At 44.9% G+C, this 13,494-nt stretch overlaps 1 protein-coding gene and 1 long non-coding RNA gene across 2 annotated transcripts in view; one reads left to right on the top strand and one right to left on the bottom strand.

The window, feature by feature from the left end:
• The window catches only part of PRICKLE2 (prickle planar cell polarity protein 2), a 259,498-nt gene that overhangs the window by 141,677 nt on the left and 104,327 nt on the right, over positions 1-13,494 (bottom strand). The gene's annotated exons all lie outside the window — the stretch shown is intronic.
• The window catches only part of LOC310702127, a 164,149-nt gene continuing 162,170 nt past the window's right edge, over positions 11,516-13,494 (top strand). The window contains exon 1 of the long non-coding RNA XR_014523273.1: positions 11,516-11,705. This is a non-coding gene — a long non-coding RNA (uncharacterized lncRNA). The remainder of the gene's footprint in view (positions 11,706-13,494) is intronic.

The following is a 13,494-nucleotide window of genomic DNA, read 5'->3' as shown; positions in this document are numbered from 1 at the left end:
TTCCTCATTAGATCAACGGTATCAGTAATTTCCACACTAAAGATGCAGACCACGACCCTAAAACCAACAAAAAAATATTGAGGAGCACTGAAGGCTAACAAATTCTAATACAGTGGTACCTCGGGTAAGAATTTAATTCATTCTGGAGGTCCGTTCTTAACCTGAAACTGTTCTTAACCTGAGGTACCACTTTAGTTAATGGGGCCTCCCACTGCTGCTGTGCTGCCGCTGCGCAATTTCTGTTCTCATCCTGAAGCAAAGTTCTTAACCCGAGGTACTATTTCTGGGTTAGCGGAGTCTGTAACCTGAAGTGTCTGTAAGCACTGTATGGTATAAGCTTTTGTGAACGTGATCCAGAGATTTATGCTGCTAGCACTGAATATGCAACTAGACTTCCCATTCGCCTTTCTCTCAGCAGCAGTGGCAGCTGAGCAGTTCAGGGGGAAATGTCCTACTCAAGAACTCTCAAGGCATCCAATATGTCTCACAGAGCTCTTGGGAGCCAATCCAAAGCACTTCAGGACTCAAGTGAACATATTCCACTCCTTGTATGCAGGCGCTCTCCCAAGTCCTGATCTATATCAGGAAATGTTCCATGAGCACAAGGGAAATGCCCATTTTGGGTGCAGAGCAGTTCCTTGTTTTTGGAAGTGCACAATGGAACCATAGTGTGGGTTGATATCGACAGCTCTTTTATCATATACCTGCACCTGGTGTATGTGTGTGAGATATATTTGCACCATCGATGTGCTTTATTGACTAATGTAAGAAAGAAACAGAACATTGATCTGGGCAGCTTCCAAAGTAAATTCCAAAATTGCCATTTAGGGTGGTGAAGAAGGAAGCACAACAGGGAGGGCCAGCTCTACCGGGAGGCAGAGTGAAGTGGGTGCCTCGTGTTGCTGATTTTGGAGGTCAGGAAAAGGCAGCAAGGGTTAGGTACCAAAACAACTTGAAACAAAACAACCTTTACTTGGACTCAGGTCAAGAGTGAGTACCAGTTGCTCTTCTTCCTCAGGCAACAAAGGCTACATACAAGCTGTGCCTTTAAAGCACATTCAAAGCACATCTCCGCCCCCGCCCCCCAAGGAATTCTGGGCACTGTATTACTATTATTATTTATTAAAAATACAATATAAAAACACAAAATACATAATAGAAAGGGTTTCTGGGGATGTTAACTGTGAGGGATAAACTACAGGGCCCAGAATTCTTTTAGGCAACCAATGTTCTTCTTCTTCCTATTATTATTTATTAAATTTATATGTACTTGAAATGTGCTGTATACGCAGTCTGTCTTTGGCAATCTCTGACGAGGGAATGAATACGGACAGGTGCAAGAAAGCCAGCTCACAGTAGTTAAGTTGTCTCAACGGGCTCTGTGCGAACTGTACCAGAAAATACTGGGAATAACTCCAAGAGCTAGTCCAAAAATGTATCCTCCAAGTTCTTCCGTATTGCTGTATTACTAAACACGTCTCTATAGAGAGGGAATTAAGTGGAGAAGTTTCTAAGCCTCCCCTGAGCCTCAAAGGTCCATTATTGCTGAATAGTATTGACCAACGTTTACAACATTGCTATGGCCAAACTGGCCTCTGGTGTCTTATCCGGAGGAAACCAGTTCCGCTTTTAAAATTGCTTTACATGCCTACTATTTCCGCCCGTGTTTTAATTAGAAATAACAAATTGCTATATTTGCTTGACATTTTAATATTTGGAACTAAATTGACTCCTGGATTTATTATTTTTGAGGTTTAATTAAGCCTCGCAAATCTACATCTGCAGTTGCAGCCAGGAGATGATGAAGTTCACTATTTTAGCAGTGCAGAGCCCATGAGGAATGCCAATGGCACCTCAGCGCATTTGGAATTGGATTCTAAGAAATGAGAATTGAGGTTCGGGGGGGGGGGGGACGGGAACCGTTTAAACATTCCCTGAAAGACCAATAAAAGCGAAGCCTTCTAAAAATACTCAGCCACAAAAACGATTCTATTGTTTTTAAACTTCTTAGGCAGGATGCATATTATATGCGGGGTAAAAATAATGTGCTAAATATTAATTATTCTGATTGCATAATCTGGGAAGGGAGGGGGAAGGCTTTCTTGGTAATATGATCTGTAGGTAGCTTGCTATTTTTAATCTGAATATTAGAGAAAAGAATAAGTTTTAACAGCAGAACTTTTTTTCAGGCGTCATTTACCAATAATCAGGCAAAATACATTCGTGTTCAAAGAAGAGAAATATCTCGCTGCCTTACAGGGTTTAATTGGGGAAAACGCTGCCAATCATGGCCCTTTCTGAAAGCTTCATCTGGAGCCCAGTTTAAATACACTCAAATGGCCGGTCCATATCACAATCATTAAATCTTCTTTCTAGCAATTGAGAAAAGGTCAGCGTTTTCATCTGTCAGAAGCCTGTACCCTCAGCATACAGATCAATCAAACTGTTCAAATGTGACTAAGGGGAAATCAATAGGACAGCTCTGCTGGAAATCCAAATATCGTTTTATAATGCATCCGCCTTCTCAGTGTCAGTTGCAAATCCAGCTTCCCCCATCACAAAATACAGGAAAGTGTTTGTTCTATAAAGAAGAGATACGGGGGAAATTATGCCGGAGACTATTATGATAACCAAGGAAGATCATGCAGGATCATGGGGGTGGATAAAAGGATAATAACAAAAGTAAAGCGATGCAGCTTAGATAAAATGAATGCTGTACTCCTTGTACTCCCCTAAAATGAAAAACCAGGACCTGAACCAATCAAAGCTAAGCACTTTTAAGTCCCATTGATTTCAGGGGGAGAGGCTGAGGTACATAGTTTCCTTTTCAACTGAAATCAGTGGAATTCATATATATTTGACTGAACTGTATATATAACTGTATATCCATGTCTACCTGTGCCCTGCATTCTCTCTCATAAAGAGTGTAAGAAAGGCCACTGGGCCACACACGGTTGCTCCTGCTGCAAATTTCAGTGGAGCGTTTGTAGTTTTAAGTAATTAGCAAAGGCATTAGGCACAATAGCAGCGGTGTTGCACATGTGATTCCTTGCTGCCTGCTCTCGCTCTTGACTCCCAACTCCATCTTCTTACCTCCCTCCCTCAGACACTACTGAGCAACTGACTTAGGGAATGAGGGAAGGACGGAGGTGAAGACACAGCCGCGCTGCTGCCAGCCGCTCCCCAAATTATCAGACCTATCATTTGCTGGGCACATCTAACTACATGTGAGCGGGGGAGGAAAACAGCAAAAGAAAAGACCAGGCCAGATAGAGCTGAACATACTAGCTCTGTCAGGTGCCAAACAGGACATCGGGCCACCCTACTGAATACACATAATTTTTATTCCCTCCGCCTTCCGCCACTCATGTGCGCCTGCAAGACGGAGCTATTTCACCAGGTCTCTGGTCGGGGTTCAGTCTGATTCTTTTCTTTCTGTATAAGAACAAGCATTGAAGAGGCTTCCTAGCCCGCTCACAGGTCCTTTAGAAGACCAGTGGTAACAGTTGGCCCTGGAGAATATTAACCACTCTCAATTTTACCAGTGGGCTGCCATCTGTCTGGATTTTAATTTGCTCTGAACTAATTTTAAGATGTATTTTAATTAATTGATTGCCTGTTTTTATGTTCTTACGTTCTTTGTATACTGTGTTCGTTTTATGATGTTAGCTGCTCTGAGCTCAGCTCCGGCCGGGGAGAGCGGGGGTACAAATAAAATAATAATAATAATAATAATAATAATAATAATAATAATAATAGTAATAAAAATGTGCAGGGAGGTAGGCAGGAGGCAAGGGAAGAAGATGGAGTTGGGAGGTGAGAGTGAGCAGCAAGGAACTGCATGTGCAACACCACTGTTGTTGTTGTTTAGTCGTTTAGTCGTGTCCGACTCTTCGTGATCCCATGGACCAGAGCACGCCAGGCACTCCTCTCTTCCACTGCCTCCCGCAGTTTGGTCAAACTCATGCTGGTAGCTTGCCTAATACCTGTAGGTCCTCCCTGCTGCTGCATATTATTATTATTATTATTATTATTATTATTATTATTATTATTATTATTATTATTTTGGCTTATGTACCACCCTTTCTCAAAAGATTCCAGGGCAGTGTACAATGTTAAGGACATGTTTTATGGAGCATCAAAAATTAAAACATAATAATAAGCCTAATAAGAAGTGTAACAACAGAAAGCATAACAATAAAATAATCATAATAACAACCCCCCCCCAGCTTTAACAGGCTGCTTGACCATTGGCCCCCAGTGCTACACCCTGCAATATTTCCATAGGAAATTTTCCGCTGCTCATGGAAGTGAGAAGCATGTTACATTTGCTTGAATGTACCATTATTCCCGAAAAACGATGAAAGGAAGCCACCTCCACCTTTCATCCTTCTCATCCTGCTGATCTGAAGTCTGCCACTATCTTCAAAGGATAAGTAAGTCAAACATAGTTGCTCAATATTTGCAGGTTGTATAAACTGCACACAAACACCCAAGGACTTATTTCTATTGCACTGTTTAGGTGGGTCGGCCATTGGGGTGGTTCAAGGAAGATTCTGCTGACTAGACTAGGCTGTTCTTCAAAGGGACAATGAGCATCTTTTAAAAGGCCTTTATTGGCTCAGGCTTTCTGTGACGGTTGGAGTTGGTTTTTGAAGGTGGACCCTGCAACTGACAACTTTGACTTGTCATTTTATTTGTTATAGTGATGGTGGGGGGGGGAGGGTATATTGTTGTAGCCTGCCCTGGAACCTTATACCAGGTTTCCTCAACCTCGGCCCTCCAGATGTTTTTGGCCTACAACTCCCATGATCCCTAGCTAGCAGGACCAGTGGTCAGGGATGATGAGAATTGTAGTCTCAAAACAACAAGGGCCGAGTTTGAGGAAGCCTGCCTTAGAGTGAAGAGCAGGCAGTGAATTGTTAGAGTAATAATAGCAATAATATTGTTTTAATACAGTGGTACCTCGGGTTACAGACGCTTCAGGTTACAGATGCTTCAGGTTACAGACTCCGCTAACCCAGAAATAGTACCTCAGGTGAAGAACTTTGCTTCAGGATGAGAATAGAAATTGTGTGCCAGCGGTGCAGCGGCAGCAGGAGGCCCCATTAGCTAAAGTGGTACCTCAGGTTAAGAACAGTTTCAGGTTAAGAATGGACCTCCAGAACGAATTTAGTTCTTAACTCGAGGTACCACTGTATATGATGGCATTATTACTCATATGGGAAGCCTGCAAGCATAACCCGAGTGCAACAGTCCTCTCCACGGACGTGAGTCTAGGCTTGCCCTTTCCTTGTTTCCAGTCTCCTTGCTAAATCCAGTGCAAGAGCTCTCCTACGAAGAAATCCCAACCATCTCAAAGACAGACGAGCTCCTGCTTCCAAATCTAGCATGCATGCTGCTGTCACTATTGATTTGCCACAGGAAGGTTAGCAAACAGGGGAGGGGAGGCACGTTCATCAAACCCTGCTCAGTATCTTGTTATGCAGTGTCAGTTTACAAAAAAAATTAAAAATGACAAAACATGACACAACAGAAGTTGACGTCTAGGGGGAAATCTTCTGTGTTCGGTGTGCGAAGAATGAGCCATGCAATTTTCATTAGCATTAATGGGAGCACAGAGATGCTTTTTCCATGCACTACTGGGGGGGAAATGTATGCCAATGAATTAGACGTTCCGAAGGCTCGGCTCTGGTCTGTTGCTTGAAGGGCTTTTCTGTGCAGGCCCAGCTTGGAGGGAATGAAGGACTGCTGCAAATAGGATTTCTCCTATACCCAAATTGGCGGAGCGGGGCATGATTTGCATGCACAGGGTTTGAAGGATCAGGTAGCAAGTGAAGCAAAAGATTTATCTAAGATCAAGAACAGCAGAGAGACAGTTGGAGTAGGACATTTTAGACTAGACAGATGCATACACAGGAAGTGAGTCTGGAGAGGCCAGGGATTCTTTTATTGAACAGTAAAAGGTAAAGGGACCCCTGACCATTAGGTCCAGTCGTGGCCAACTCTGGGGTTGTGGCGCTCATCTCCTTTAGTGGCCGAGGGAGCCGGCGTACAGCTTCCGGGTCATGTGGCCAGCATGACTAAGCCGCTTCTGGCGAACCAGAGCAGCGCACGGAAACACCGTTTACCTTCCTGCCAGAGTGGTACCTATTTATCTACTTGCACTTTGATGTGCTTTCAAACTGCTAGATTGGCAGTACCAATTATTATTGATGCTTTGCTATTTATGCATGTTCTGTTCATGTCATGTAGAATGCATTTCAAGTTATATTTTTGTGCCATTGCATTGCATATTCTCGTGCCATGTACTAATCCGTTCTGAGTGTACCCCACACTGGTCTTCCAAGGACTAACTAAGGCGATATAACCTGTAAGAGATTAACATTGTAGGCCATGACATTAAACTTCTTGTTTTTAATGGCTTTTAATGATTGCTGCCACTAAACTCTGCCTATGCACATGGGGTCATATCCAACCCTACACCTCCGATCACACAACAGATTTCCGTGCAACAGAACCTCCTCGTCTTCTCCTGTCTCTTCCAGTCCCCAATGCACCCTCAAAATTCACTGAAGGGATTTTTAAACCACTCTCATCAACTGATCCCAGGGTAGTTTACAATAATTAAAACAATAAGAAACAACAAAAGCAATAAAACTGTAAAAATCAAAACAGTAGAAAAAAAATCAAATCAAATCAACATAGTCTTTAAAATACTAAAATAAAACCCCACCCAAAACCATGTGAAATATTTTTGCCTAACACACTTAGATAGGAATTCAATGTAGTGCTAAGTTAAAGTCCCTTAGTGGTGTACAGTACAAACTGTGCTAGCAGCATATAAAACAGATACATCAATTCAGCGATGCGACTGGCATGCATTTGCAAAAGAATTTCCTGTTCCATCTGTTTTGGGGTTTTAGCACTGAAGTTGTGTGGGAGAAGTCACTCCAATAATTGGGAAACCCCATCACAACGTTGCATCTTAGATCCTTGCTTACTGGGATTGCTCCCCTCATGTTCTGTGCTTTGGGGGATGTCAAAACCACTTAAGTGGGACTCTCATGAAGCTTTCGATCCAGGAAACAAGCAGGCCTAGGCTTGCTTAGCTTTCAGAATCTAGCAGCATTAATGGGCCCAGAGTATTTTCACCTGGTGATTGAGGATCTTAAGTGGCTAATGTGCCCGTGAGATCCTTCTCGAAAACTCCATAAAACATGCACCTGACTTAGCCCGCGCATGCTTCATGCATATTCAATCCCTCATCTCCTGAAAGTCAATTGTTCTCAAAGGCATCCCCGAACAGGTGTCCATAATAAGCAAGTCTATATTACATAAATAGAACACACCACCGTGCCATCATTCATAGTCCATAAATAATTGAAATCAAAGTATTACAGGGTAGAAGTCATATATCAGAGCTCGTTCTGAGCTTCCTGATCGAACATGCTTTTCATCTACGCAGCTACGTGACAAGGGCATCAATGATCCAAACAGCTTTCCTTGGCCATCGGAAGCACAATGAAAACAGTAACGAATGCAATTCAATAAATGTCTAATGTATGAATGCTTCCTTGAAGCAGATCTGATGTGACTTAGTAGTAAACTTGCTGTAGTATAACCTATCTTTATTTCTTCGCATTTCGGTACTGTCCAGAGGCAGAAAAATGTACACAGGATGAAACTATCCCAAACCCCCAAACTTCAATACAGTGGTACCTCGGGTTACAGACGCTTCAGGTTACAGACTCTGCTAACCCAGAAATAGTACCTCAGGTTAAGAACTTTGCTTCAGGGTGAGAACAGAAATCGCACGGTGGCGGTGCAGCGACAGCGGGAGGCCCCATTAGCTAAAGTGGTACCTCAGGTTAAGAACAGTTTCAGATTAAGAATGGACCTCCAGAATGAAGAAGAAGAAGAAGAAGAAGAAGAAGAAGAAGAAGAAGAAGAAGAAGAAGAGTAGTAGTAGTAGTAGTAGTAGTAGTAGTAGTAGTAGTTTGGATCTGATATCCTGCTTTATCACTACCCTAAAGAGTCTCAAAGTGGTTAACAATCTCCTTTCCCATCCTCCCTCACAACAAACACTCTGTGAGGTGAGTGGGGCTGAGAGACTTCAGAGAAGTGTGACTGGCCCAAGGTCACCCAGCAGCTGCATGTGGAGGAGCGGAGACACGAACCCGGTTCCCCAGATTACGAGTCTACTGCTCTTAACCACTACACCACACTGGCTCTCAGAACAAATTAAGTTCTTAACCCGAGGTACCAATGTAAATGAAAGATCGGTAAGAGAAAGCGCCTACCTATGAAGGGTCAGTTGCAGCATCAAGAAAGTAGATATAGAAGATAAAGATTCTTGACCTGGCAGTCTAGATTCTTTCTGTGCCACAAAAAGCTGAATTTTGCAACCACTATAAATTACACAAATGGAGCAAATTTGCAGCACTTCTTTTGGTTTGGACAACTTATTCCACTTTCTTCATTGGAGGAAGGAACCAACACGACACTAAAGTCTCAGAGAAAGAGCTCATGCTGGACACGCAAGACAGGAGCGGCTGGCGTGGAGCGGAACTGCCATGAAACTGCCTTCCTGACCGCAGCATTGCTGCTGCATTCTGGGATGGTACAGAGGCAGGGCAGGGTGGCAGGCTCGGGGCTGTGCATGTGCACCAGTCGTAGCACCATTATTAAGTGCAGATGCAGGGGAGTGTGACTAGTGTGGTTGCACCGGGTGCTTCTGGGGTGCTGCAGCATGCGCCACAACAATGACATCCAATGGAAGGTGAAAGGCAGAGGTGCCAGATTTCAGCGTCGGACAGGGTGCTACTGGAATTTGAGACACCAAGGTCCGCCATTGCTGCCCCCCCCCCCACGCAGTTGCAACCGTGCCACTGCTCTGTTACACCCTGTGCTGGTAAGGGAAATGACATGGCTGCCAGGAGGGTGAAGGCATTGGCACACAGCTGTGGCCGCTCCTGCATGCAGAAGATTCCCATGATGAATTCTGGCACATCCTACTAAAAGGATCTTGGGTACCAGGACTGCCTTGAGGCCTGGAGGGTACTGGATATTGGATCAATTGCCTACCTCAATTTACCCCCTAGGCACAGAGCCTAGGACTTGCTGATCAGCAGGTCGGCGGTTCGAATCCCCGTGACGGGGTGAGCTCCCGTTGCTCGGTCCCTGCTCCTGCCCACCTAGCAGTTTGAAAGCACGTCAAAGTGCAAGTAGATCAATAGGTACCGCTGTGGTGGGAAGGTAAACGGCATTTCCGTGCGCTGCTCTGGTTTGCCAGAAGCGGCTTAGTCATGCTGGCCACATGACCCGGAAGCTGTACACTGGCTCCCTCGGCCAGTAAAGCGAGATGAGCGCCACAACCCCAAAGTCGGTCACGACTGGACCTAATGGTCAGGGGTCCCTTTACTTTTACCTAAGTAGTATTTGAGTGGGGCCACTTGCCTTGCTGCCTGCTTATCTGGCAACTGGTCTAAAAATGAAACAACTGGCTAGGCTGTTCTTGGCCATGCTCTGTGCTCCACCTTTAACTACAGTGGTACCTCGGGTTACAGAAGCTTCAGGTTACAGACGCTTCAGGTTACAGACTCTGCTAACCCAGAAATAGTACCTCAGGTTACGAACTTTGCTTCAGGATGAGATCAGAAATTGTACGGTGGCAGCGGGAGGCCCCATTAGCTAAAGTGGTACCTCAGGTTAAGAACAGTCCTCCAGAATGAATTAAGTTCTTAACCAGAGGTACCACTGTACTGGAGATCTCATTCAGCAACTCCTTATTCAGCAGGCCCAGCCTGAACACATTCAAGCTCATCTTCATAACCATAAGAAAAGCTAGCAGCTTTTTTTAGAATGAATGCCGAGGTTGTAAAGGAAGCTGAATCCTGAAGTCATTGCTGTATTCCTGAAGTTTTCCTGCACTCCTGTGGAATGACAGCTTGCTTTAGTTGCCGCTGCGGAATCACAGGAGTTGTAGCAGCAGCAGCAGCAATGGCATGAAATATTCGGCAAGTGTATTCCCCTATGGCTGGCCCGCTGACCACACATCTCAGGCACATTTCTGGCAGTCAACTTTCGCCATGTAAGGCTCTTTCTGGCAATCTGAAGCTTTGATTGGTCTGGGATTCCAGAGCACTAGGAATAATTGTATGCAGATCGGGCTTTTTCTCATGATTGTCAAATAAATGGATACGAGGTTGGGGGTGGTAGCAGCAGCTGGCGCATCCAAGTTTGGGGTGTGCAGCCAGTGGGTGAAATTCTGCTTCCCTCCTCCTGCATTCAGTGAAGGGGGTGGGGTACTGCCTTTATGTTAGCCACCAGTTTGCAGTGGCTTCATAGAGGACAAATTCAAACGCCCAGAGGCATCTGGGTGGCCGCTGTGAGAAGATGATGCTGGACAAGACAGGCCATTGGCCTGACCCAGCACAGTCTTTCTACCTTGTTCTTAACACAGAGTCTTTCTACCTTGCAATTTCTCTCCTTCCACTTCACACTTCTTCTGGGGCGTCAGGAACTTCTAAAACCCTAGATAGAATGATGAAAAATGTAGAGAGACTCCCCTCAATCACTTAGAAAGATGTGATGGCTTTGTTCACCGGTGCATTCGGTGTGGGGAAATAATTTTCTCACTGATTAGGCAGGCTCAGGTCTCTCAAAAGGAGTGGGGTTGTGGTGTGTGTGTGTGTGTGTGTGTGTGTGTGTTTGCTTTACCCCTCCCCCGACGACTGCGGCTTGGCTCATTTACATGAGTCATCTCAAACTCTTTGCCTTTGTAAGTACTTTCTGTTCTCTGCTTCTGGCTCTTTGCAGCCCGGATTACAGAGGGTGAAATATTCACCAGCTTCCTAAAAACAGCTCCTTGGCACCACAGTGGCTGAGGCCTGGCCTCAGCTATTCCAAACTGACTGACGATGGGGATAAACACTAGGGGATGCTAAAACAAAAAATCAAGCAGGAGAATGTAGATCACATGAATCTATGGGATGCCAGAGAGGAGCTCTTGCAGGACCTTTTTGCTTCTGCCCTGCATTTTGCTGAGCCATGGTTTAAATAAGCATGTGGTCTGAACCAGGAGTCATGATGAAGCTGTCTTTCCACGAACCATGAGCTCTAGCCAAAAACAAAACTTGGCGAGAACTCATGCTTAGCGGGGAGAGTGTTTAATCATACAGGTAAGCCTCGATTTGGATGACACAGGCGGCAGTAAGATGGACCTGGTGGGGAGGGAGAGCAAACAACTGCGAGCCCCTCTCTGTGAGCACTCATTGTTTAGTTTAGCCATGATGCATGAACCAGGCCAGTGAATGTGTGTTCAAATACAGTTCTACGATACTTCAGAACAGATGTTCGGTTTCACCTTAAGCCCCTGGGGTTTTGCACCGATAGCCTCTATTGTGCCAGCAATGTTAGAGCAGTTAGCTCCTAGCATTGCAAAAGAGGGCTGTATTGCCCACTGTTCCTGGGACGCTGGACCTCCATCCTGAGGACAGCTGCTCACTGATGCCCTACAAGTGGAGCAAGGCCAGTTAAAGTCTTCCTGACACTGACCCTATTTTCCAGGGACACTTCCAGGGATTTACAGAAGCCATACCAGTTTCTGATTTGATCCCAGAATGTCCCACTTTTCCTTAGGACGTTCCTATTTTCATTGGGGAAATGTTGGCAGGTATGGAGTTATGTGACCCCTGAGATTAGTAACTATACAACCTTTAGAAGACATCTGAAGGCAGCCCAGTATAGAGAAGGCTTTTTTGAATGTTTAATGCTTTATTATGTTTTTGTATATGTTAGAAGCCACCCAGAGTAGCTGGGGCAACCCAGTCAGATGGGCGGGGTATAAATAGTAAAATTGTTGTTGTTGTTAGGACATCCTTATTTTCAATGGAGGAATGTTGGAGGGTGTGTTGACATTAGAGCACATCTTCTAATGCAGCAATGAATGCTCCACCTCTTGGCTATCTAGGACCCTTTGGCACACAATGTGAGACATAATTGTAAAACAACAAAAGAAGTGAGCCTTTCCCCGTGCCATCTGGTAGGCCAAAAGTCTTTCAAAGTGAGCGGCTGGCCATCCTTGCCTCCCCTCGGTTTTGCATAACTTTTCTCCAATCATCTGCAGTCGTGCTTCATGCTCCTTTTGTATCCTTCCGAGACAATCCGGAGAGGCCTCAAGTTCACGGCCTCTCCCTCAATCTTGAATAATTAAATCAGCAAGTCCTTTTTCAGAACGGGAAGCTAAGCGGGGCAGCTGCGACTCTTCAGGCATCACCTACAAGTGCAAATACACAGTTCCTGGGGTGCTCTTGTACATGGTTTCCTAGGCATCACAATGTATATATCCACAAATATGGTGACATCTGGGCCCAAACAAACTAGCTTGCTGAAAAATATACAACAAAGAGCACAGTTAGGTCTTTGTTTCTGGATACCTTGCATACATGCACTGAAGTGGCTGCATGCCTTTCTGTGCAAGGAGAGAACCACCGGGTTAGAACGAACATCCAAGGTTATGTAGTCCAACCCCATGTCAATTTAGGAAAACCCTCTGTTACACCATTCTTGACACATGGCCATCTGGCCTCTGCTAAAAACTTCTAGCAAAGGAAAGCCCACCACCTCCCGTTCTGCAACACTTGGATTTTCATCTAGCCAGGCTCTCGGCTGGACAGGCATGGGTAGAATCCAATGTGGTGCTAACTGGACTTTGTGCATGGGGTCCACTCGCAAAATGGGACTTCACCCCCTTTCCTCCCCACCATTTGCAACCTAAACCTGCTCTCGGAGTTGCCCCAACCCCCCAGAATAGATTAAAAGAGGCTGAGAAGGAGAGTGTAAGTCACCCACCCACTGCTGCCTGCTCTGAATCTGTCGCAAATTCTTCCCTCCCTCTGTTCAATAACAAGCTAAGTTTCCAATGCTCAGATCTGCCGTCTGACACCTACTTTGCCTTACAGTCTTCCAGAGGTGGATCAAAAGTGACCAGTGTCATTCCCATTTTGACACTGACAGTACAGAGGGGAGTATAGTTAGTTGAGACTCCTGCATTGGACTGGATGACTCCCAGCGTCCCTTCCAACTCAAAATCTTATGATTCTATGAAGAGCTAAGGGGAATAGGCACGAGGCGTTCTGCCAGTGCTGACAGTGGTGTTTACTAGTTTAGTTGGTACATTGTGTTTGAAATGTCAACCTACTTTGCTGGTGCATCATTTATCTTAGGGATGGCTGACCTGTGGAACTCACAATGCCCAACAGCTCCAGCCATAATAATAATAATAATAATAATAATAATAATAATAATAATAATAATAATTTATTTATACCCCACCCATCTGGCTAGGTTTCCCCAGCTACTCTGGGCAGCTTCCAACCAAATATTAAAAACAATACATGACCAATGCTCAGGGGTCATGGGAGCTGTGGTCCAACAAAATCTAGCAGGCCACAAGTTAACCACCCCAAACTAAATGGAGAAGCTGCTTTT

This window comes from Podarcis liolepis (genome assembly GCF_965112155.1).
Source record: "Podarcis liolepis genome assembly, chromosome: 2".
Classification (NCBI taxonomy): Eukaryota; Metazoa; Chordata; class Lepidosauria; order Squamata; family Lacertidae; genus Podarcis; species Podarcis liolepis.
Note: the sequence above shows the minus strand (reverse complement) of the source record. Positions and strands in the feature narration are given on the sequence as shown.